We start from the raw sequence: 26,569 nt of genomic DNA, 5'->3' as shown, positions 1-26,569 counted from the left end.
TCATTGAAGAATCTCTGGTAAGTCTTTGAAGTAACCAAATTCTGCAAATGACTTGAAAGGAAGACTTGGTGTTTAACTAAACAAGCCCACAATCACTCAAGTTGGTGTTTAACTAAAACTGAATTTTATTGCATTAAAACTTGGTCGTACACAGACCTTTACAAAAGACTTCTAATCCTTACACTCTGCTACCTATACCTCACTTTGGTTAGCCGCTCAATTACAAGTCTAAACTTTACAACTGATGCCTATTTATAGGACTTGATTGACCAACCTCCTATAGCTCTAGAACTTTCTCTAATTATCTAGTATAGCACCTACTCTAGAAAATACTTTAAATTTCTTTTCTAGTCAATACACCGGACTAGCCTAGAGTACTCTAGAGAGTTCTCTCACCACCAGTGTTACTCTTAAATTTTCTAGGTTCTTCTAATTATTATTAATTAGGCATAATCAAGTTTACATTTTTAACAGCCGTCCTTAAACTTGATTTGTGGTAACTCCGAGAATCTCTCGTAATTTGACAAAAACCTCGTGCTTTAGAGGTTTCGTGAATATATCCGCAACTTGGTCTTGAGACTTTGTGTATTTCAGTTGTACCTTACTCTCCGATATGCACTCTCGGATAAAATGGTACCGTGTGTCGATGTGTTTGCTGCGGTCGTGGAACACTGGATTCTTTGCTAAAGCCATTGCTGACTTGTTGTCCACAAATATTGTAGTCGGTTCTTCCTGCTCCATTTTAAGTTCCTTCATTAAACTCCTTAGCCATATTGCGTGACAAACACACGATGCTGCTGCGACGTACTCAGCTTCACAAGTGGAAAGTGTGACGATCGGTTGCTTCTTCGAACTCCAAGTGAAGCCCGTATCTCCGAGGAAAAATACAAAACCAGTAGTACTTTTCCTTTCATCTAAGTCTCCGGCCCAATCACTATCACTATATCCAACGAGTTTGTACTTGTCTGATGACGAGTAAAATAAACCGAAATCAAGCGTACCTTTTAAGTAGCGCAGAATTCTCTTGGCAGTCTTCATATGGGTAACCGTAGGTGCTTCCATGTAGCGACTAATCAGTCCTATTCCGTAGAGAATATCTGGCCTTGTACAAGTTAAGTATCTCAAGCTTCCAACAAGGCTCTTGTAAAGAGTCGGATTGACCTTCTCGCCTTCATCGATCTTTGATAGCTTGATTCCGCATTCCACGGGAGTAATTGCCGGATTACACTCCTCCATTTTAAATCTCTTAAGGATTTCCTTCGCATATCCTTCTTGAGATATAAATATTCCATTTTCTTGTTGTTTTACTTCAAGCCCGAGATAGTATGACATAAGACCAATGTCCGTCATCTCAAATTCTCTCGTCATTGTTTTCTTGAACTCCTCGAACATTGTCGGATTATTGCCGGTAAAGATCAAATCATACACATATAGGAAGACGAGCAACATATCTCCCTTTTCATCCACCTTCACATAGAGAGCATGTTCATGCGGGCATTTGTTAAAATTATTTTCTTGGAAATACTTGTCGATTCTGCTATACCATGCTCTCGGCGCTTGTTTTAGACCGTATAAAGCCTTTTTCAACTTCAGGACTTTATTTTCTTGTCCTTTTACTTCGTACCCAGGTGGTTGCTTGATATATACCACTTCTTCAAGATGCCCATTTAGAAAGGCAGACTTGACGTCCATTTGATGGACTTTCCATTTATTTTGAGCTGCTAGAGAGATAATTAATCTTATAGTTTCAAGACGAGCAACAGGAGCAAATACCTCATCATAGTCGATGCCCTCTCTTTGTTTGTAGCCTTTTACTACCAATCTTGCCTTGTATCTTTCAACCTCCCCTTTAGCGTTTTTCTTGGCTTTGTACACCCATTTCACTCCAATTGCTCTTTCTCTTTTCGGAAGTGTTACAAGCTCCCAGGTGTTATTTTTCTCAATAGCCTGGATTTCTTCATCCATCGCCTTTCTCCATTTCTCGCTTTTGACTGCTTCTTCGAAATTTATTGGTTCACTTTCTTCAAAGAGACAAAAAAAAGATATATTGTCTCCATAGATGTCATTTAAACTCCTCGTCCGTAAAGGCCTTTCGCTAGAACTTTCATCTGCTGATAATGGATCACCATGATGTACTGCTGGAGGTGATGGTGGTGGTGAAGTAGCTGGAGATTCTGGTACTGGTGGTTGTTCTTCTTCTTCTTCTACGATAGGGAGAAAATTGTAATCCTTTTCTTGAACACCGAAATCCCAGACGCCTTCTTCATCGAACTCCACATCTCTGCTTGTGATGACCTTTCTATTGATTGGATTGTACAACTTGTATCCCTTGGATCGAGAGTCATAACCGATAAATATGTACTTGGCACTCCTGTCATCCAGCTTCGTTCTCAGCTGACTCGGCACATGAGCATATGCGATACTTCCGAATATTCGTATGTGTGAGACGCCAGGTTTTACTCCGCTCCATGCTTCTAAAGGAGTCATGTTCCACACGCTTTTTGTGGGACATCGGTTTATCAAATAAACCGCACAGTCAACCGCTTCAGCCTAAAATTCCCTGGGCACTCTCTTTGTCTTCAACATACTCCGGGACATATTGAGAATTGTCCTGTTTCTCCTTTAGGAAACTCCATTTTGTTGAGGTGTATATGGAACCGTAAGAGGCCGACGGATTCCATTGTCTTCACAGTAAGACTCGAACTCCTTCGAGGTAAATTCACCTCCTCTGTCTGATCTCATAGCCACAATTTCGAAGCCGCTTTCTTTCTCCACAATGGATTTAAATTTCTTGAAATTGGAGAAAACCTCCGATTTTTGTTTCAAGAAATAAACCCATGTTTTTCGACTAAAATCGTCGACAAATATGAGGAAATAGTTATTTCCACCATACGAGCTTGGCTTTATTGGTCCACAAACGTCCGTGTGAACTAACTCCAGTGGTCTATTCTTGGCAAACCTCTAACCATATTTTGTTTGGACAGTAACTTTAATCCTCCAAAATTTAGATGTCCATATCTAAGATGCCATAGCCATGACGAGTCTTTCACACAAGCAGTCAGACATCTCGCGACGTCATTTTGAATGTTCAGATAGAACATCCTATTTCCCGTCATTGGCACTTTGGCAATTAGTTTTCCTCTCCTATCTCTTATGAAAAGACTAAGGTTTTCCATGTTCATCCTATAGCCCTTTTCTAAGAGTTGTCCAAAACTTAATATATTCATTTTTACGTTAGGGACATAATAAACATTAGAAATAAATTGATGGCTTCCATTTTTTAATCGAATCAAAATTTTGCCAAGACCACTCACCGGAGTTTTCGCTCCATTTCCGAACGTCACATTTGCAGAAACTGATTCATCAATCTCCACGAATTTCTCCTTCGTGCCGCACATATGGTTGCTTGCTCCCGTATCAAGCACCCATGTACAGTTTTCATCATAGTCACCTCCTTTGCATGCCACCAACAAGGTCTGATATTCTTGATTTTCTTTACTAGCGTAGTTTGCTCTCTCCTCGACATTATTTGAAGAAGATCGACAGTCCGAAGCATAATGACCAAGCTTATGACAGTTATAGCATTCGATTTGAGATTTGTCATACCTTGGCCTATTATTGTTGCGCCATGAATTATTTCCTCTGCCACGACCTCTTGTGGAGCTCGACCTCTGGACCCTCTGATCATCGTTATTTTGCTTGCCTCTTCCTCTCCCGCCGTAGTAGCCGCGTCCTCTTCCTCTAGCATTACTACTATAGCTCTCTCCTTTGTCTTTTAAAGTAAGCTTAGCTTGTAGAACTTGTTCTACCGCTCCCTCTTTATTTCTCTTTCTCATTCTTTCTTCATGGGCTTGAAGAGATCCCATGAGCTCATCCACGGTCATGGATTCGACGTCTTTCGACTCCTCAATTGCAACGACGATATAATCGAATTTTGGAACAAGTGACCGTAGTATTTTTTCGATCACACGACTATCACCCATGACCTCGCCATTTCTTCTTAGTTGATTAACAACAACTAAAACTCTTGAAAAATAATCCGATATTAATTCGGACTCTTTCATGGAGAGAGATTCGAACTCACCTCTTAGAGTTTGCAACCGCACCTTCTTTACTTTGTCCACGCCTTTGAATGAGTTTTGCAAAATCTCCCATGCTTTCTTTGCATTAATAGCTCTCGATATCTTCTCGAACGACGAATCATCCATTCCTTGATAGATTAGGTAGAGAGCCTTCTTGTCTCTTTTTCTTGAAATGCGTAGCGCATCTTTTTCATTTTGCGGAAGCGCCGCTTCATCATCCGGTTCAACATAACCTTTCTCTACAATCTCCCATGCATCTTGCGAGCCTAATAACGCCTTTATTTGGATACTCCAATTTTCATAGTTATCTTTGGTGAGTTTAGGTACATGAAACGGAAACATTTCACTGGCCATTAGAATCTTATGGCTCTGATACCACTTTGTTGGAAATGATTTTGGGGTTAAAGACTAAATGGGTATTGAAAATGTTTTGAAAATGGGTATTGGAATGACTAAACAAGCCCACAATCACTCAAGTTGGTGTTTAACTAAAACTGAATTTTATTGCATTAAAACTTGGTCGTACACAGACCTTTATAAAAGACTTCTAATCCTTACACTCTGCTACCTATACCTCACTTTGGTTAGCCGCTCAATTACAAGTCTAAACTTTACAACTGATGCCTATTTATAGGCCTTGATTGACCGACCTCCTATATCTCTAGAACTTTCTCTAATTATCTAGTATAGCACCTACTCTAGAAGATACTTTACATTTCTTTTCTAAACAATACACCGGACTAGCCTAGAGTACTCTAGAGAGTTCTCTCACCACCAGTGTTACTCTTCAATTTTCTAGGTTCTTCTAATTATTATTAATTAGGCATAATCAAGTTTACATTTTTAACAATATCAACTTCAAAGCTTTCAATGGGTCATACTCCCAAGCCAGTTCTAGTCTTTTCGTCACACTTTCAGATGGTGTGCCCGGCACAACGTGGAAGAAGAAATCGACCACTGGGTTTCCACTCGATAAGTAAGTCGGCGATCCATTCTCTGTATATCCATGTAAGGAATAAAAACTTGGTTTCTTAATTTTTCTTTCCATCAGATGAATGAAGGGATTAGACGCGGTTGTAGGATTATTTGATGGTGTTGTTGGTGGATGTGGTGTTTGTTGTTGTGGCGGTGGTGTTGGAATAAAGGGGGTTTGATAGATTTCAGGAGGGCCAATGAGTTGGAATACATATGAAGACAACTTTGGTAATGCTGCACGTATGAGACCATGGTGATGATGAAACACATCACAAGATGAGGATGCCATTTTTGAGTATGAAGATAACAAAACGAGATTGATTATAGAACGTAAAACCCTAGCGTTATTAACAGGGGGCTAGTCAATTGAGAATTACACGGAATCTTAGAGACATGCCAAATTTCTTGTTAGTCGACAGGGAGTCTTTGTAAATCTTTGAGAGTTTCTGTTATTGAATAATGACTTTCTGAAAGTCTTTAAAATTCTCTGTTATTGGATGTGGACTTTCTGAAAGTCTTGATAATTCTCTGTTATTGGATTTGGATTTCCAAATCAATGATTTAAGGTTATGGAGGATTTTTTAGAGACTTTTAAGCGAAAATATACCATAAAAGGCTTAAACAAAGTCTCTCCAAAATAGGTGATATTTGGAGAGACTTTGGATATTAAAAATAAAATAAAAATAATAATAATAAACCAAATAAGCTATAGTAAATTCCATGCATTAAAAAAAATACTACTAGATAACTGGTGCAGCAGTAGAGGGACGACCAAAGAAAAAAAAAGAACAAAAATAATCTTTTTTGTGAGGCATTTTATCAAACAGGTTGGATAATACTGTTTTGTTCCTATTTTTTTTGGCATATAGGGCAAATTTGATTAGAAGGAGTCATAAAAAGTGATAAAAGAGATACAAAATCTGTATTAGTCAAATTGACACATTAGTTCCATGTTAGTTAAAACCTTAACACACCCACTTCTCAAAATCACCCATTCACTTAAAATTAAAATTAGGATACAAATTACATTTCCACTGTTCATAATAATAGAAATCAGGAAGGATTTTGGTTAACAACCCCATACCTTTGCTTAGATTTAGCTCAACATAAGAAAAAAAATTGTTGTTTTGAATTGTGTTCGTTGTAATTGAAATTCTTCTGAGTACTGCTTGCAAAAGAGAAAGTATAAAGAAGTATAAAAAAGTGGTTTATGGGTTTCGGGTTTTAACCGAACCACGACTGTATCCGAACCGCAACTCCATCTTGTTAATCCGAAAGCTGAAGAACAGCTCTGTTTTTTTGTGTTAGATGATCAACTCTGACCGTACATAATTTCTTCATATGTAGCGTTTTCAGTGGTACAGACCAGTGATTCCTTCACTATTAATTCACTTGTAAATGTGGGTTTTGAAAATGAATGAAGTATAGCTGTTTGAACTATCAAAATATGATTGATTTAGCAAAAATTGGAAAATTGGAAAAGTGATTTTGATTTCCTGATTGATCAATTCTGATCGATGTAATGGATATCTTAAGAAATCTTAAACTGTAACTCTGTTTCTTTGGTAAGACTTGAATGTAATTCGCAATCAATTTAGTTGATTATCTCAATTCGAATGTAAATTTGATGAAATTGCAAAATCAAAAAACCAATTTCAATTTCTCTGCACATTTGTTGTGGCGGACAACATTGGTTATTTTTCATCACATAGGGACTCCCTTTGGTCGTCCAATTATGCGAGATCTCAACTCATGCAGTTTGTTAGTGTTCAATTTGGTTTAATTTTCCATTGACAAAATAGTCACAAGTTCTATTAGACATTTATAATATTTCATTGATTATATTCTTCCTTTTTTTTGCATTAAACCTATGAATCATTTATTATATATTAATTTAATAAATCCTTTTAATTTAGAGAATAAAAAAAATCATACAAAGCTTTTAGTTGGTAACCTAGCAACAAGCTGGGTTCCAACCCCTTTTGAATATCAATGCCTAATCTATGAAAAATAAAACTACCAATACCACTACTAGCGTCATTACTAACTAAACAATTCTTCAAACGCTTAAAAAAACATAAGTATCTTCACCTAATTCTCCTAAAGTAGTGAAAGCTAGGACACCTAAACCATGGCCATGTGAAACACACTTGTCCAAGTACTTTGCGTGCTTCCGAGAGACCGTATTAGCTAAGGCTTTTCCGGGAAAAAGGAGCGAATTCCTTCACCTGTGAAGGGTGAGACACCTGTGACATCCATACAAACATCCTTTCCATTTTCCCAGTTGAGCACAAGAATATCAGCAGGTTTCAACTCCTTGTCATCATCTGTCAGAAAACCCAAAGAAACTTCCTTGCGCGCAGGGACACTAGCTTTGTAACAAATGTCAATGATTATATCACGAAACTTGGGGCCTATATCCTTAGCACAATGAAGCGCATGATCCCCAAAAATTTCCATGGATTTGTTACAACTTGGGCATAAACCATTCTCAACAAACAACAGGATAGCAAAGCACAACTCTAAAATGTCTGGGACCAAGGCACTGATTAAGCCCACTGATAGGTACACCTAACAAATAATCTTGTGCATTCTTGACCTGGTTACACTTCCACAGGATGGAATCCCTCGTAGTCATATAAAATTGGTCTGAGATTTGCTTCTTAACTGCATCAAAATAAGTGACTACCAGAGAGTGCATGGAAAGGGGGGGGGGGCAGTATCATCGACACAGTATGTAGAAGGCAAGCCACATACTTGGATAAACTTCTGAAGGGAAAACTGATAAGAAGAACCTTTGTCAGTTGAGAATGAATTACCAAGAATCACCTTTAGTACCGAAATAGTCTGACTCTGAGAAGCAAGGTAACAATAGGCACTGGTGTCAGCCATGGTGTAAATGCCAATTCCACCATCCTTGATAGGAAAGGTAGCTAATCGCTGCTGAAGAGGACCAAACCCCGCGCCATCACCAGTGATAAGAAGTCTCAAGTACTTAAGTAAGTGATCATCAAACAGGGCAACGGCTGATTGCAGGGCAGCAGGGTTGGTAGTACGCATTGCAAAATATAATCTAGAAACTCCGGTGCAATTACGAAGTAACAACATCTCGCTTTGAGGGTCTCTGAGTTTCTTAATAGACGACATCAATTGAACAGTCTAATTCACCCTACTTAACATCATATCACTGATAAAGTTCATTTAATAAATAATTTTTGAATTCTTTTTCTTATATATTTTTTGAGAGAAATGTCTAAAGTCATTGATTATAATCTCAAAAAAAAAAAGTCATTGATGTATGTAAAGTAAAATTTCTATATATTTTTTGTCTCAATGACTCTCTGAGATTTCCTGAAAGTCACTCAAAAAGTCCCCCAAAATCAATAGACTTATAAAGAGTCTCCCCAAATCTCTTACAAAAAAATTCTCTCGAAATCTCTATAACTCCTAATTGACTAACCCCCTGTAATTCTCGGATTAGAAATTTTGTTTTACCAAGGGACCAGGTCAAGTGTCGATGGGCCAAAAACATGTTTGCTCGGATGAAGCCCAGCGGGCATCCCTCGACGAGCATTTTTGGAAATCCAGTTTGGTCGGGTACGCTAGACATACAATGTCTTTGTTATCTTTGTTTTCGATCTCTTTTTTACCGCTGAGTTAGGGTTTGGAGTTAGATAGTATGGCCACTATGAACAGGGAAGTATTGCATTTGGAGGAAGGATGGGCAATCCTGCAGACGGGGATTACAAAAGTTAATGATATTCTTGAAGGTATCCCTGAATCACTCATGGACGGGGAGTTTATTTCGAAGATGCACACAACATGTTACAATATGTGCACTCATAAACCTCCTCACGATTATTCTGGACAGCTTTACGAAAGATACGAAGGTGTGTTTCAAGTTGTTTTTGTGCAGATGAGACTGATTTGATGCTAGTGAATATAATTTCAGTGAGAGGATATATATGCCTAATATTCTTGGTAGTGAAGATCATATTCTGCAGTTGACCGCAGTTTTTATCTCAGCTCCGGGGAGGAGGTAGTGATAAATTTACCAGGCATATGGAGTTAAGAAGAGATACTTGGTGAAATCTTCCACACTCATCACTGGTGAAGAAGGTTCTTATTTATATGAATTACATTACCCTAAATAGGGCATATATTACATGAATGAGAATAACGAAATTATTGCGCAAATCATGCCTTTGATACAGCCAGTACAACTGTGATCGAAGAGTGATTCTCTGGTAACTGGCATAGTAGAGGATCAGCGCTAATCAACCCACTGATATAGGCTTTAGCTGATGTATCCTTAACATCCCCCCTCAAGTTGAGCGTGAGTTGACGAATGTTCAACTTGTTTCTGAGATATTGAAACCTTGGTGAATCTAGGCTCTTAGTAAAGATGTCTGTAAGTTGATCTTTAAAAGAAATAAATTTTACTTCTAATCGTTTGCTAGCCACTCTTTCTCTGACAAAATGGTAGTCAATTTCCATGTGTTTAGTACGTGCATGAAACACCGGATTGACTGTAAGATATGTTTCTCCAAGGTTGTCGCACCATAAAGAAGGAGTAGACATAGGAATTCCTAGTTCTTTGAGTAATGACTGAATCCATACCATTTATGATGTAGCTATTGCAATGCCTCGATACTCAGCTTCAGTGCTTGATTTAGACACAATCTGTTGTTTTCTTGCACTCCATGATATCAAATTGCCACCAAAGTAGATACAATATCCACTTGTTGACCTTCTGTCATCTAAATTGCCCGCCCATTCGCTATCATAATAAGCATGTAGTGATAAATCTGTTGATTTTCGTATTGCCATACCATATTCAACAGTGTGCTTCAGATAACGAAGAATTCGCTTCACTAATTGGCTGCAAGAGGAGTACAAACATGCTTTGCACCATCCATTGTTGTACGTTTAAGAAAATCAGCAATGTACTTGCACTGACTGAGTATTATTGCACCACCTTGTTGAATTACCTCAATATCCAAAAAATAATTGAGATTACCCAAATCACGAACTGCAAACTCTGTACTCAATTCATTGATGAGTTTATTGATAAGTAGTGAACTAGAGCCTGTGACTATGATGTCATCGACATAGACAAGTACGTTAGTAATATCTTGTTTTGATTGTTGCACAAATAAGGAGGAATCATCAATCGAGCCCTTGAACCCCAAATCCGTTAGATAAGAGCTGAGTTTGGAGTACCATGTGCGTGGCGCTTGTTTTAAGCCGTATATCGACTTATTAAGTTTGCACACATATGTTGGGTTCTCAGGATCAACATACCCCGGAGGTTGTTTCACGTAAAATTCTTCTTCAAGCACACCATGAAGAAACACATTCTGAACGTCAAGTTGTTTCATATCCCAATTATGTGTTGCTGTTATAGATAGGATCAATATTATAGTGGAAGGCTTGATCAAGGGGATGAACATTTCACCATAGTCATCACCTACTTTCTGATGAAAACCATTTGAAAATAGACGTGCTTTTCTTTTGTCCATATCTCCATTTGGTGTTTGCTTAACTCGAAACACCCACTTGGAACCTATCACATTCATTCCATCAACATATAGTACTTTGGTCCACGTACCATTACGTATATGAGCATTGATTTCTACATCCATGGGTGGTCTCCAGTTTGGATCTTTAGATACTTATGTATATGATATTGGCTCAAAAAACTCATCAGTTTGTAAAGGATGTTTGGTAGCTGCTAAACACAATCTATTGACAGGCTTTCTGATACTATCTTTGGCTCTAGTCACCATAGAATGTTGTTGTTGTTGCTGCTGTGTTGTTGAACCTAAAACTGTTGCAGATATTATACCAGCATTTATGTTGTGCTGTGCATTGTCAACAGATGGTTGAACTGAGGATCCCGGTGATAGACACATTTTTGTGTCTAAATTGTACTCAATGTCTCTATTGTTAGTGCTCGATTTTGATTTTTGTACTAATTTTGATGCTTTCTGTGTTTGTAGATTTTTGGAGAAATACACTTGTGTGGAAAAAGTTGCTCGAAAAGTGCTATTTGGACTCCCGGAGAAAAGTACTAAAGGCACACTCAATTTGGATAAGGGGCACCTCAGTTGGGCACCTGCTATTCGCACCCCCAGTTTGGTTAGGGGGACACCATCTTCAACATTTCAAAAATTCGTTTTGGCGGGAAAATTTTATTCTCAACTGTGTAACTTTCGATCGATTCTTGAAGGAGTTCTGGGTAGATTAAAGGGCTGAAATTTAATGGGTAGTTGTGATATGTCCTAACAAAGCTATTATGGGTGTTTGTTTCGATCAAATTTGTCTGGATAACTTGGTTTAATCCAAACAGGGAGTTGGAGGAAAACCATGAGCTTACACGAGTTGTGGTGAATCTAAACGTGTACTTCACGTGTTTGGAAGCCTTAATCAACACATTGGAACGTGAAGAAGATTTATAAGGAATTTGATCCAGCTGCAGATGCGTAAAAATCAAAATCATTGATAAAAAAAGAAAGAAAATATCCCGAGTAAATGAAGATTATTTGGAGTTAATGGAGGAGATTCAATGTCGCAATCACGTATAAATATGTTCACAAGGTATCATATAAGCGGTGTCGAGAGTTTGGGGGGCTGTGGAGAGCCAGAGAAGAAGAAAAAATCAAGTTACATAGCTACCATTTTTCTGCTGCTGCAGAAGAACGCGAAGAACATAAGACCCACACTGAGCAGTCTTATTTTGCTACAGTTCAAAGACTGTCGCATGACAGTCTTATTTTGTCAATGAGGAAGCTATTTACGCATGAATAATTGGTAACTATTTTATTTTCTCTAATATTTAATTATAATTCACTCAATCACTGCTTTTGTAGAGTTTTAAATTGTTTGCGTAATTTTCCTAATCAGTTGTGATTCAATTAGATAGGTTATGCTTTGTTTAGATAATCTATGCTTAAGGGATACAATTGATGTTTGAGAATTTGCTTGATTATTAGTGAGTTAAGATATAAAGGACTTAAAAGATAATTAGAGTTTTGGATTATTTACCATCATTAATCATGTGTAATAGTGGAATCAGTGTCTTGATTGTTTTCTCATACCTCTCGCCCACTTTGTTAATATTTTTGTATATAATTTTATTAAATCTTTAAATTTAATCTTCACAAGTCCGAGAGTTTGAACCTCATTACTACAACATCATTCAAAAAAACATTATCATTTTGGCGCCGCCGACGCGGATTTGTGCTTAGGTAGAATTTTTAGTTTTTTTTTTTATTTCATTTGTCCTTTTTACGTTTCTTTGGGTGTGTCTTTGTATTACAGGTTTGAAGTTGGATACTAAAGACTTGGAATCAAAGCTTAAAGCCAAAAGAGAAGGAAAAAGACAAAGCAAAAAAATAAATAAAAAGAGCGAAAGAAAAATTAAAAAAAAAAGAGAGAATTTATTTTATTTTATTTTCTTTTAGAGACCTTCCATTTTTTTTGTAATTATTTTTTTTATTTCTTTTCTTTTGCACTTTATTTGGACTTTGGACTTGGAATTTTTTTTTTTTTAAACCCTAAGGAAGGGTATATTAAATATAAAACTGTTTGCAGGGAAGGACGACGATTACAATATCGTCTCGGCCCCTCGGGTTCGCACATGACATAGGAGTCGTGGCCCGAGTCGATTTCAGCGGTTCTGCGCCCGTCTGGTACGGGAGGTAAGCTTTTGAAACACCCACGAATCCTCTGTCAGCGGGTTTATTGTATGACTTAAGGTGAATATATGCTGAGGATTTGAATACGGTTGTTTTAATTTCCTAGTAAAGGCAAGGCCTGGCCAAATTAAGATAAGGACTCGGATTTCATCACCGTTTCCTTCTTGCCCGCTTTAGGAAAACGAAACCAAACGCGAACCTAAGCTTAAAATTTTGACTAGAACAAGACCTATGGGGTAACGAGCTTAGTAGAAAAGTCGTTCGAAAAATATTGGTTACTCTTTTAGCATACTTCGAAGTTCATGATGGTTTCTGTGAGTTGAATGCGTGACTGCGCCGCCTTGTGATAGCGGTGAGGCCTTGGGTATCAAAGCTCCACTGAGCTTCCCTCGCCTCAATTCAACTTACTTTGACTCGGATTGATTCCAGAGGGTTTTGCTTAAATTGTAACGAATTCCCTTTCGAAGGATTAGAAGCTGGTCTAGAAACAATCTAAGTGGAGCCATCATGCTTGTTGTTTGTTAGATTTTATAGGTTTGATTTGGTCGAGTCAGCCTTGTTTGTGATTGTGTAGAATTCCCTTGCAATTAAGAATGTCGAACTGGTATGATAGAAGCCAATACAATGATTATCGACCTGAATTTGAATATGTACATCATCCTTTTTATGACCATGTTGGGAATAGTGGTTGGGAACGCCATCCTTTGGAAGGATATGGGTCATACCCTGGTGATCCCAATTACTATCCACACATGCATCAGTCTTACGAGCAAGAATATTATAGTACTAGTTCTTCGTATCTAGAGGATACAATCAAACTATTGAAAAGTAGTCCTTTTTACGATCCCTATGTTTCTATTCCTCCTTTAGAAGAGTCCCTCAGGAAGTTAGCTGAGTCGACGCGTAAGTTAGCTGAGATGAATAATATAATTATAGACGAAAGAACTACAATAATGAGCGAACCTTCTTTAGAAGACAACCTCAAGCGGATAGCCGAGACAAATGAAAGAATTGCTCGAAATTACTTGAATTGCCAATATAGTGTATCCAATAATACCCTTGAGAATGAAGATAGTTATTTACATAATCAAGATAACAAGGTTAGAATTGGTAGCACTACTTGTTTTGATGAGGTTCGATCTTTTTCATGTTATTATGATGAGGATAGTGTTGATGGAGAATCATACTTATGTAGGAATACTGATCAGGAAATGGTTACTCCAATTGAGCTTTACAATGATAATATTATTTCTAGTTCAAATCCAAATAATTTTAATAATTATTCACCTATTCAAAAGGACGAGGATTTGACTAGAGATACCCTCGTTTTAGACGATGTAGTATTTCCTGTTTACAAAGCCGATAATGATTTAGAGGAACGAGTTTATTCTGAGAATAATGTTTTAGAGTCTATCGATTTAGAAACAATAGTCTTAGACGAAGAAGATGAAATCGTAGAGCTTTTAAATATGAGTGAGGATGCATCACCTGAGTATAACCTAACAGAAGCAATTGACCATTTTCAGGATTCCGATGATCTAGAAATTAGGGAAATTGTAGTTAGTCTACCTAGAGACACCCAAAACTCTAAGTTTGGGGGTGATTATCATTCTCCCTGTGCTTTACCTTTAACTCTTTGAAAGTTCCCTCGTTTGGGGGTGACTCAACCATCGTTCAAGATTATCTACATACACGTTTTCCCGAACCTAATAATGTCCAGAAAGAAGTTCAGTCATTAGAAACCCATCCTCTGGTTGATGTGGTTTTCCCAGGCTATGATACCCTTATTGACTTTGTTTTCCCACCCAATAGTTTTCTTCCAAATGTGGAAACGTTTATATTTCAAATGTGTCGAATATTTAGTTGTGAGACTAAACCTAAATGCTTTAGGAAATTAGAATCAACACATTTTCTTAAGAATGACTACTACCCTCATTGTGGTCAATTTTGTAAGTCAAACCTGATTGACTTAGAGGATCCCCAATTATTCAGGTTGTTGTTATGTGCTTCTAAATTTTTATTTGAGTTTTTACAGACGCTAGGACCTAATAATTCGGATCTCACTTTTGAGGAGTTGCAGCCTAAAGAAATATATTTGGACCCTTTTATAGAACCTGAACCACAATTAGATGTAGTTGTCTTAATCAGTAAACTAGGTAAGAGCATGCTAGTCTTGTTCATTTTCTTGGTTTACTGCAGTTTCCTTTGGTCATCTCTTTTTGGTTTTGAAGACCCACAGTTATTCCGGCTACTGTTATACGGTTCGACTTGACTAATCCATTCCTAAGTCTGGCTAAAGACTTTAAAATTAGCACTTCTTGGGAGGTAACCCATGCTCATGCAACATGGTAATATCTTTCCTTAACTCTTTTTCTTCAAGTGGTAACAGTTTCTCCTTGTTCATGCTTTTAATTTTATCTTTAGAACATCGAGGACAATGTTAGATTTAAGTTTGGGGGTGGGGAAGAACTTTTTAGTTGCACTTTTGAAACTTCTAGCGTCACATGGTACCCGGTTAGCTAAGTTTACATACTGTTTCTCACCGAAAAGATACAAATTGGAATGCTAGGGATAACAACCTTTTGAGACATTAGAGAAAAAGACATTGAGATCCTTGAAATTCAGGAGAGAACTTGTTCCTTTCAGAGGGTAACCGTGATGGACCTAACCACACATGATGGAAAGGAAAGTAGGTCAGGAAATGCCAGAAAGACAAAGCAACCTCACAATGTAGTCTTAATTACTGGATTGCGACTCTCTCTCAGTAGAAACTTATCATCATCAACAATCGGAGCGACATCAAAATCTATGAAGAAAGTTGAAGACGTTTTAGGTTTAGAAGCAACAATAGAAAAGAACAATTCAAAAATCAAAGTTGAAGTTATAAGAGCAAATGATATAAGTTGTTAGAATCCATGATACCAAGACATCACAAGTTGCGAAGATCCAAGTTTTGAAAGTCCTTCTCTTATGGCCACGTAAATTGTTGTCTTGTAATTTTTGTTTCCAAAAAAAAAAACAAATAAAAAGAAAATGAAAAATGAAAAAAATCATCGTTACGTGTTGTTCAATAAGGCCAAAGGGAAGTAGAAATTTATAAGTCAAGCAAGAAATCGAAGAGAAGAGTTAATTGTCAAGGTTCTATGAGGTTCAATAGTTTATCATCAACAGTTGAAGACCGAAGAAGACGTTGTTTCTACTGAGCACTATGAGAGAGTTGAAGAAAGATACATTTGGTTGCTTTTTTATTCCGCTTTCAATCTGGCACAAGATCTTTCTAGCACTGGTTTAACTCATCACACGTAATTAGTCCATCTGTGTAGCAGATGTCCCTCTCATATTTATCTCTCTCCTAATCTTATCCAGCTGTAAAGCAGCGGACGCATCTTACAATGTTTATCTAGCTGTGTAGCGGATATCTCTTTATCTAGCAGTGTTGTGTTGCGGATGTGTCTCCCCTTTTCTTCAGTCAGCTTTAGAGAGGACACCTTTAATTTCTCTAGAATTCTAGTTACTTGGAGATAGGTTGAGAATATGTATGTCCTCGTAGCTCTTTGGATACTTGTGACCAATTAGAAGTCATGGTTTTGTGGGTACACCTCTGGTAAACCCTTCCGAGATTAACTCGGTTTTATTTTTTGTTAGTTTTGCTCGAGGACTAGCAAATAATAAGTTTGAGGGTATTTGATAGACACATTTTTGTGTCTAAATTGTACTCAATGTCTCTATTGTTAATGCTTGATTTTTGTACTAATTTTGATGCTTTGTGTGTTTGTAGGTGTTTTTGGAGAAATACACTTGTGTGGAAAAAGTTGCTCAAAAAGTGCTATTTGGACTCCCAAAGAAAAGTACTAAAGGCACCCTCAATTTGTATAAGGGGAACCTCAGTTAGGCACCTGCTATTCGCACCCCCAGTTTGGTTAGGGGGACACCATCTTCAACATTTCAAAAATTCGTTTTGGCGGGAAAATTTTATTCTCAACTGTGTAACTTTCGTTCGATTCTTGAAGGAGTTTTGGGTAGACTAAAGGGCTGAAACTTAATGGGTAGTTGTGATATGTCCTAACAAAACTAGTATGGGTGTCTGTTTCGATCAAATTTGTCTGGATAACTTGGTTTAATCCAAACAGGGAGTTGGAGGAAAAACATGAGCTTACACGAGTTGTGGTGAATCTAAACGTGTACGCACGTGTTTGGAAGCCTTAATCAACACTTTGGAACGTGAAGAAGATTTATAAGGAATTTAATCCAGCTACAGATGCGTAAAAATCAAAATTATTGATAAAAAAAAGAAAGAAAATATCCCGAGTAAATGAAGATTATTTGGAGTTAATGGAGGAGATTCAATGTCGCAATCACGTATAAATATGTTCACAAGGTATCATATAAGCGGTGTCGAGAGTTTGGGGGGCTGAGGAGAGACAGAGAAGAAGAAAAAATCAAGTTACAGAGCTCCCATTTTTCTGCTGCTGCTGAAGAACGCGAAGAACATAAGACCCACATTGAGCAGTCTTATTTTGCTACAGTTCAAAGACTGTCGCCGGACAGTCGTATTTCGCTACAGTTTCAGCGACTGTGGACCGACAGTCTTATTTGTTACAGTGACAGTCTTATTTGTTACTGTCGCAGGTCATTCTTATTTTCCGAGGGTCGTAGTTCTCTGGTTTGTAACAAATATAATTGTTACAAACCCGGTTTTGAATTATTTCTCCCTTTTCATCATTTGTAAACACCCTTTGAGCAATAATAATGATTTTTGAGCGTGTTTCCAACATGATGAGCGGCTAATTCTCCCACAACCAAGGCAACGAGGAAGCTATTTACGCATGAATAATTGGTAACTATTTTATTTTCTCTAATATTTAATTATAATTCACTCAGTCAGTGCTTTTGCAGAGTTTTAAATTGTTTGCGTAATTTTCCTAATCAGTTGTGATTCAATTAGATAGGTTATGCTTTGTTTAGATAATCTATGCGTAGACTTGGAACCATAAACTTAGAAGTCAATTCATAAGCTGGTTAGCGTAGGCTGCGCACCCAAATTTAGTTTGGATATTGAACAATGGTTAGAAGACTTAGGGTCTATATATACTTAATGGAAAGAATGATGAAGTGAACATAGTTGATTCTTTTGTTTACTTTTGTGTGATTGTATTAGGAGACTGATAGAGTCTCCAAAGAGACCAATGAGGGTCCTGCTGAGCCCGACTTTGTTCGCAGAGCCCCGTTCCCCCAGATGCTAGTTCCGACTAAGAGGGAGCAATTTTAATGATATATTGGAGGTTTTTAAGCAGGCTACTATCAACCTCCCATTGTTAGATGCGATTAAGCAGATTCCCGCTTATGCCAAGTTTCTTAAGGACTTGTGTACACGAAAGCGTAAGCTTAGTGTCCAGAAGAAAGCCTTCCTATCTAGTCACGTGAGTTCCACTATTCAGAATACCACTACTCCTAAGCATAAAGACCCAGGGTACCCTACCATTTCTTGCACAATAGGTAAATACCGTGTTGAGAAAGCTTTGCTTGACTTAGGAGCCAGTGTGAATTTACTTCCATACCATGTGTACCTCAAGCTAGGACTTGGTGATATGAAACCTACCCAGATGACACTTCAGTTAGCTGATAGGTCCGTCAAAATTCCTCGTGGTGTGATCGAGGATGTTCTTATTGAGGTCGACAAGTTTATTTATCCAGTGGATTTTTTTATCCTAGATACCCAACCTGTCCCTGACCCAGAGAACCAGATACCAGTGATTTTAGGTCGCCCATTTTAAGAACTGTTTTGAGCATCAGATGGCCTAGACGCTGATGCCAAATAGGAATAATATCTGCAACATAGGTAGACGGATTTGCTTGATGTATCTCTCGTACTCCATCAAAGATGTAGAGCCCATTCTTACTCCTGCCTCGCAGCAATATTGTCCTCGTGTGGATATCCTTTACAACAAAGAAATCACAGTGAAACTCAAAGCATACAAAATTGTCTTTGCAAAACCGTGAAACTGATAACAAATTAACTTTAATTTGAGGAACATGAAGTATGTTATTTAGATTAAAAGAGCGGCTATTGAATTTGAAAGAAGCTTTACCAATATTATCGATTGTCAGTACATCACCATTACCAACATGAACACGTTCAGTGCCATCATATTCATGACGAACATTCAGATTTTTGAGATTTGCAGTGAGATGGTGAGTAGCACCAGTATCAGTGATCCACTGATTTTCAACACCGTCTCCTAGCAATGCAAGATAAGCATCTTGTCTAGGCTTTCTAGGAATAAAGTCCTGTTTGAAGCGAAACCAGCAATGTAAAGCATCATGCTTCTTACGACCACATATCTGACATGGTCCTTCACCCTGATCGATTTGAGGTTGGTTCCTTCTTTGTTCTGATCGATTTGGTGGTCGATTAGGTGGCTGGTTTCTTCTCTGATCCGACCTCTGAAAGGGTCTAGCATTTAAGGACGCGACTACATGTGCTACTGGCTGTTGAAGCAAAGAATATGCTGCTCCAATCACATATCATAAGTAAGAAGATGTGAATAAAACGCATCCATATCAACCTTTTCCATTGTGCTTAGAGATGTCACAATGGAATCATATGCTTGATCCAAGCCGCTCAAGATGGCTTGTTGCATATCCTTCTCTGATAGGGCATTGCGTGATGCTGCAACAACATCAAATAGCTGTTTAGATTTTGAAAAATACTCTTGCATAGAGTTGTTACCTTTTTGAAGACTATGAAGCTGTCTCCTGAGATTCATATGATGAGCTCGAGTCTTGGGTGCATATCGCTTTTCAAGTGCATCCCAGACCTCCTTTGCAGATCCAAGTCTTGAAACACAACCAAGAACTCCTTCTGTGAGTGATGATAGCAGCCAACCAAGCAGGATTTGATCTTGCTCTTCATATTTGGTGTAAGCAGCATTAACAGTTTCAGTATTTGGCAGGGTTCTTGCTGGTTTTGGATAGGTTCCATCAATATAACCCATCAATCGATAACCTTTTAGAAAACTGAGTTTTCTATAGCAAGTAATTTGTGTCATTGAGCTTGACACTGATAAGGTGATTGACATGAATCTGTTGGAGTGTTGTAGTTTCTGGTGTTGATATGATGATGAAGATGAAGTATTTCTGGTTTTAAGTGTGGCTTATAGGATCGTCGGCGAGATACCAAGTTAAGAAGAGATATTTGGTGAAATCTTCCACACTTATCACTGGTGGAGAAGGTTCTTATTTATATGAATTACATAACCCTAAATAGGGCATATATTACATGAATGAGAATAATGAAATTATTGCGCAAATCATGCCTTTGATACAGGCAGTACAACTGTGATTGAAGAGTGATTCTCTGGTAGCTGGCATAGTAGAGGATCAGCGCTAATCAAGCCACTGACATAGGCTTTAGCTACTGTATCCTTAACATATGGTCAGGTAGGATATGTGATAAACAAGAGGTTTGAGCCTTCAATATTAGTGGTAAGGGTACCTGCAATACTGGTGTCCGTGCACTGCATGGGTGCAACCAACTACTGTGGCAAATTGGGATTTTTCTTGGTCAATGCCTTAACAATTTTAATGTTTCCGACCACTGCTCATTTCATATCTCAGTCGATGGGTTCAAGAACTCAAGTGTGTCTGATGGCGCCAGTTCAATAAAAGCTTGCATCAAAATACACTCCTCTTGTAAGTTGTAACGCAGCCACATTCAAAATCTTGTGAATTTCTATCTATGAATCACTTGTTGCGATTTTTTTTTTCTTTTTTTTTTTTGATGTTTCTTTTTTGGTATACTGCTGCCACTAAAATCCATCAAATATAGCGTATGGTTTACCTGATCAAAGACGGATACAAAAATACCCAAAATGTCCACATATTTTTATAAGAATTTGAAACTACTGCAACAAGAAACAAAACTAGTTAACAATAGAAACCCAGTTAAAATGCGAATACAGAATGTATTACTTTTCCCAACATTATATAGTTGTCTCGCAGAATTTGATTACATGCCAAATATGTATTTTATTCATTACTGTCAGTAAACAATAGTTTCAACTCTCCGAAGAAGACTTAGAAAAAGCTAACTATAAATCGAGTAATGCTTGACAGAATTAAATCAGAATTTTAATTACTTCTATGGTGGTAGAGTGGAATATTACGTACCTCAAACCACTGTACCTGTCGTTGCATTTGTAAAGCTGCACCGGGTACCAAATTTGATTTAGCAATAGGAGCTAATTTTGCAGCATAATGTAAGATGCTGTTACCATTTTCATCTTTTCTAGAAATTAGATCATCTTCATCATTTCCACTATTTTCCAATATATGGTTTGAAATCTTCCAAATCGGGCAAGAGAATGAACTGATTTACAAATTTGAAATCTTTTGGTCACACACTCCATTACAAACTCAGTGATTCCATATTCTATTGTCGTATTCACAACGGCAGTTTTATCTAGAAAATCTGTCATTTCTCGTGTAGTTGCAGTCGTTGTGCACCCTCTGGCTATTATATAGGTATAACAGCCAAGAAATACCATGTGGAGAGACCAAAAATAATGCAAGTTGTCTACCAAAAAGAAGATACGCTATATATGCGTCTAATAAGCTGATTAGTGCTCTAACTGACACGGAGTTAACCATTTATATAATTGCTCAATTTGAAAAGTAAAAAAATAGAGAAAGTGCAGAATTGGATGCATTTATTCCTTGCTACAAGCTAACCGATCGATTCATGACTATGCATGCATTTGTATGCTCAAATTCATTATAACAAGAACTAGAGTCTAATCAATCAACTACGACAAGTTTTTTGTATTCCTCACCAGAGATTGCCTTTTCCATTACACCTAAAGGTGTGAATTGGCTAAAATCAGAATCCTCGTCCAGAAAAACTTTAACCATATTCTTTGAAAACCCACTAACCATTGCCACACCCTTCTGTTGACACAAAACTGGAGTTGAGTGAGACTCGCGCAAGTTCCAAAATATAATCTCAGGCACATTCATGTATCCCTTTTCTCTGAATTTATTCTGTATCACCTGATAATCCGTCTCCCATTTCTCAGCTGGATCATTGCTCAATTGACTGAAACCGTAAGAGGTATAATATCCGGAATTGTAAGGGTTGTATCCATTAGCCTGATTGAACTCCATATCACTGAACACAAAAAGCCTCTTTATCATCTGATCTTCCGTCAAGTTGCCTTCAACTGCTACTCGCAATATTTGGTCAAACACTTTTTGGAAATCAGTTGAGTAACCCCATTGCATTTGTCTAATAAATTCTGTCTTGGATCTCAAAGTGTCACCTTCAATCTTGTGCAGTTCAGGATTTTCGCTAAAGGTGATAAGTTTTCCTTTCCATGGTTCATGACTCATCTCTGATATTAACAAACCAAGAGCTACAGCAACATCCATTGGCGTTCCAGTCATACTCCCAGACACATCAGCAATTGCAAGACAATCTTTAAGTTTACCAACTTTCGACAAATCTTCCACCATTCGCTTCCATTGAAGCTCAGGGACATTGCAATCATTATCTTCTTCATATTCTAAAGACTCAATGATCTGGTGAGGTAACAAGGCTCCAGCAGCAATCTTATACTTCTTATCTCCTCGCTGAACACCCTCTAAATGATTTGTAAACCGTTCTTTATCATGATTCATGAAAACCTCCTTGTAATTATTCATTGCAACTGACGGAACTCGATTATATGGCAACAATTCCCACTTGTTTAAACTCATGTAGAGTTCAGGCAATTCCAAAGCTTTATGGAGCGGGACAAGAACTTCTTTCCTTAGACGATCACGTATTCTATAAGCATAATGAGCTTCATCAACGTTTTCATACTCCGGATATGATTCACGAGTGAAAATTCTTCTTGCAATGCTTTCGCACAAAAGTGTAGATTGATCATAACACAAATACAAAGAAGGACACCACTTTGCTGCAAAACTAATACCATAAGATTTACCTTCGTTCAAAAATTTTAAATCCTCAACTAAATATTCCGCAAACACTTCAGAAATTTTGTCATGCAACAATCTATAATTCTCATCAACATTGTACCTGTTGATTACTCTTACTGCCTTCTTGATTCTCCTTTCCTCTCGCAACATACTCATTTTTTCTTTCACCAATTGACCTCTTTTAAAATCTTCTTGTATCCTGTCTTCTTGTGGTATTTTCTGTATAAAATCCAGTTCATTCTTCCATGTTTTGAACGTGCAACACATCTTTCACTTCGTAACACAAATCTCCATCTCCTCCATTTCCTGACCTTCTTCGGTTATTCTGTGAAGAATCTCTGGCAAGTCTTTGAAGTAACCAAATTCGGCAAATGATTTGACATTAGCAGCTAGGGTTTTAGGATGATGTTTAAAGAGCCATAATGCAGCTGCATAAAAACCCTCTTTCTCTGATTTTCCAGTCCCTCTGACACCTCTTAAGTTGCATATCAACTTCAAAGTTCTCAGTGGATCACACTCCCAAGCCAATTCTAGTCTTTTGATCACACTTTCAGATGGTGTGTCAGGAACAACATGGAAGAAGAAATCGAGCAATGGGTTTCCACTCGATAGGTAAGTCGGCGATCCATTTTCTGTATATCCATGCAAGTACATACCACTTGGCGGTTTCAAAGGTTTGTTGAATTTTTTTTCCATCAGATCAATGAAGGGATTAGACGCGGTTGTATGATCATTTGATGGAGTTGTTTGTGGAGGTGGTGGTGTTTGTTGTTGTGGCGGTGGTTTTGGAATAAAGGGGGTTTGATAGATTTCAGGAGGGCCGATGAGTTGAAATACAGATGAAGATATTTTCGGTAATGCTGCACGTATGAGACCATGGTGATGATGAAGAACAGCACAAGATGGGGATGCCATTTTTAGGTTTTAGTTGGACTGAGTTTGATCAGAGGATGAGGATAACGAAATTATAGCACAACAAGAGGGTTATAAAACCCTAGCTAGTTACGCGTGGGTTACAAGTTTCTTATCCGATGCGGCTGGATTTGATGTCCATGGGCCAAAAACATTGTGTTGCTTTGGTGAAATCCATCGGACAGGGCCCGACGAGCATTTTGGCAACCACATGTTGCTTCATAGAATCATATGGCTAGAGTAAAAAAATTTACTACAAAAGACGGTAAAAAAATTCAAGTTTCAAATTCATATCTCACATTCAATCAATTACAACAAGTTTATCATATTCCTCAGCAGAGATTGCTTTCTTCATTACAGAAATTGGTGTCAAATCATTCAAATCTCCACCATCTATAAACAAGTTCAACATATTCTTCGAAAACCCACTAACCATTGCAACACCATTCTGTTCCCAAGTCACCGGAGTTGCTCCTGAGCTTCTTAGGTTCCAAAACACAATCTCAGGAACAGACATGTACCCGCTTTCTCTGAACTTTCTCTTTATTGTTTCATAATCTGTTTCCCAACTGAAAGCTGTATCGAGTGTTGGATAATCGGCGGCCCACTCAAAGTAATTTTTTGAAGCTTTGTCGAATCGCATATCACTGAACACAAATACTCTCTTTATCACCTGATCTTCTTTCAAGTTTCCATCAATGGCTACTTGTAGTATTGTGTCAAATACTTTCTGAAAATCTGTTGGCATATTCCACTTAATACTTCGGACGAACATTCTCTTAGAGCAAAGATCATCGCCCTTGATTTCTTGAAGTTGAGAATGATTATTAAATGTGATTAGCTTGCCTTTCCATGGATGTTCACTAATTTCTGAAATCAACAAACCAAGAGCTAGAGATGCTTGCAGTGGAGGTCCTACCATGCTACCGGAGACATCACAGATTGCTAGACAGTCCTTCAATCTTCCTTTTTCCAATAAATCACTAACCATTCTTTGCCATTGAAGCTCTGCAACAATGCAACCTGTTCCCTCATAAATCTCACAAGGAAGCAGTTCTCCAGCTGCAATTTTCGCATCACCTCTCTTGACACTCTCTAGATATTTCTTGAATCGTTCTTCATCGTGTTTGATGAAGAACTTTTTATACTTTTTCATGTCGAGAGATGATACTCTGTCGTAAGGCAGAGAATCCAATTTGTTCGAACCAATATAAACTTCTGGCGATTCTAAAGCTTTTCTGAGAGGGGAAAGGAATTCTTTCCTTAAACGATGGCGAATTCTCTTTGCATAGTGAGCTTCTTCAACTCCTTCGTATTCTGGATAGGAATTACGCGGATATACTTTTCTGGCAATGCTCTCAGTAAATAGAGTAGAGTTTTCAAAAGAAGAGCGCAATGATGGACACCATTCTGAAGCCAAACTAATCTTGTCCAGCTCGCCAGATTTCATGAAAGTAAATCAGAAATCAAATGCTGGGCGTAGAGTTCACAGATTTTATCATATAAGAATCTGTAGTCAGGATCGCCTCCAAGTTTCTCCAGAGCTCTAATCCGTAAGGCACAATTCTTCTCCTGTCTCCAAATTCTTGCCTGAATCTTATCTTTGGGGAACGCCACAGTAGATTTTTTTTTCCGAAGAAAAGGGTTAATCACAATAGATCTAACTTCAGGCACCACTTCAAGGCCTTCATTCAGTTTATTTAGAATAACAAGAAAGTCTTCGAAGCTCCCAAATTCAGCAAATAACTTCAGATTATAAGCAAAGGTTTTAGGATGGTTTTTGTGAAGCCACAGTGCAGCTCTATAATAATTTTTGCTATCCGCCTTTCCAGTTCCTCTGACTCCTCTCAAGTTACATATGAGTTTCAACGTCGATAACGCGTCATATTTCCACGCACGTTCTAACCGGTCAGTCAGATATTCATATGGTGTATCAGGAAGTATATAAAAGAAGAAATCAAGTATTGGATATCCTGAGGAACCGTATATCCACGATCCCTTTGGTGGAGTAGGAATCTCAGTAGTATTGAAATTGGCTACCGTGAGATCCATAAAACAAGACTTCGAAGATGAACCAACTGCCTGATTTTGTGTTTGTTGTGTGATTGGTTTGTTGGTTTCTGGAGGACCAATGGTCTGAACATTTTTAGATGACATTTTTGTGTTTCTCGATAAAACTATTAGTTAGAGAAACTTGATTAAGGTTGAGATTGAGGAATATCTGAATATGATGCAAGGGACTCCAATTTATTGTTAATGAGATGTAATTGTTTAAGCACTAAAAAAATGAAAATTGACTTAGGAAATGTTCTTGGGCATTGACGTTTAAGGAACATGTCTCCAGTTATTTGATTGGATTATGCGACGTGGTGGTTAGTTAGTCAGTGATTATCAGTCCTACTAGTGAATGTGTCGAGAGGTCTGTCAAAAATCCTAAGACCTATTCATGGATCCTTAGTTTGGTTGCTGAATGCTTGAATCTCAGCATAAAAAACTAATGGAGATTGTACAGTTGTGAATTAGACAGGCAAATAAAAACGAAAGAAAGAACTATTCCAATCCTTTTTATTATTTTTGGGATAGAAATCTCAAGAATCAGAGGTCATATATATCTCTGCAACTGCAAGCCCTTCAAGGTGCCAACGGTTGGTTACTTGGTTCTTTAATTTCAAATGTGACGCTTGGTCGTAATTATACCTCGGAGCTTGCATCATTCGACAACGAAAGTTTGGAACATAGACCGGTTCATTATAATGAACAACCTCTTTTGCCATTACTTGAAGAATGTACAAGAAAAGTAAGAGCCTAGCATGAGAGATAAGAGTAGGTCAAGTTAGCCGAGGTGACTGCCTATCCAAAATCCAACACTTTTGTTGTACAATGAGTAGAGATAGATAGGCAAGTCATCCTTGGCTACTAAAC

The 26,569-nt window shown here is 37.8% G+C and overlaps 2 pseudogenes; both read right to left on the bottom strand.

Moving 5' to 3' along the window:
* Positions 1 to 21,461: 21,461 nt before the first annotated feature.
* LOC113354096 lies at positions 21,462 to 23,673 on the bottom strand (annotated as a pseudogene).
* A 275-nt stretch (positions 23,674 to 23,948) lies between these two features.
* On the bottom strand, positions 23,949 to 25,804 carry LOC113352175 (annotated as a pseudogene).
* Between the last annotated feature and the right edge of the window lie 765 nt (positions 25,805 to 26,569).

This window comes from Papaver somniferum, chromosome 2, assembly GCF_003573695.1.
Source record: "Papaver somniferum cultivar HN1 chromosome 2, ASM357369v1, whole genome shotgun sequence".
Lineage (NCBI taxonomy): Eukaryota > Viridiplantae > Streptophyta > Magnoliopsida > Ranunculales > Papaveraceae > Papaver > Papaver somniferum.
Note: the sequence above shows the minus strand (reverse complement) of the source record. Positions and strands in the feature narration are given on the sequence as shown.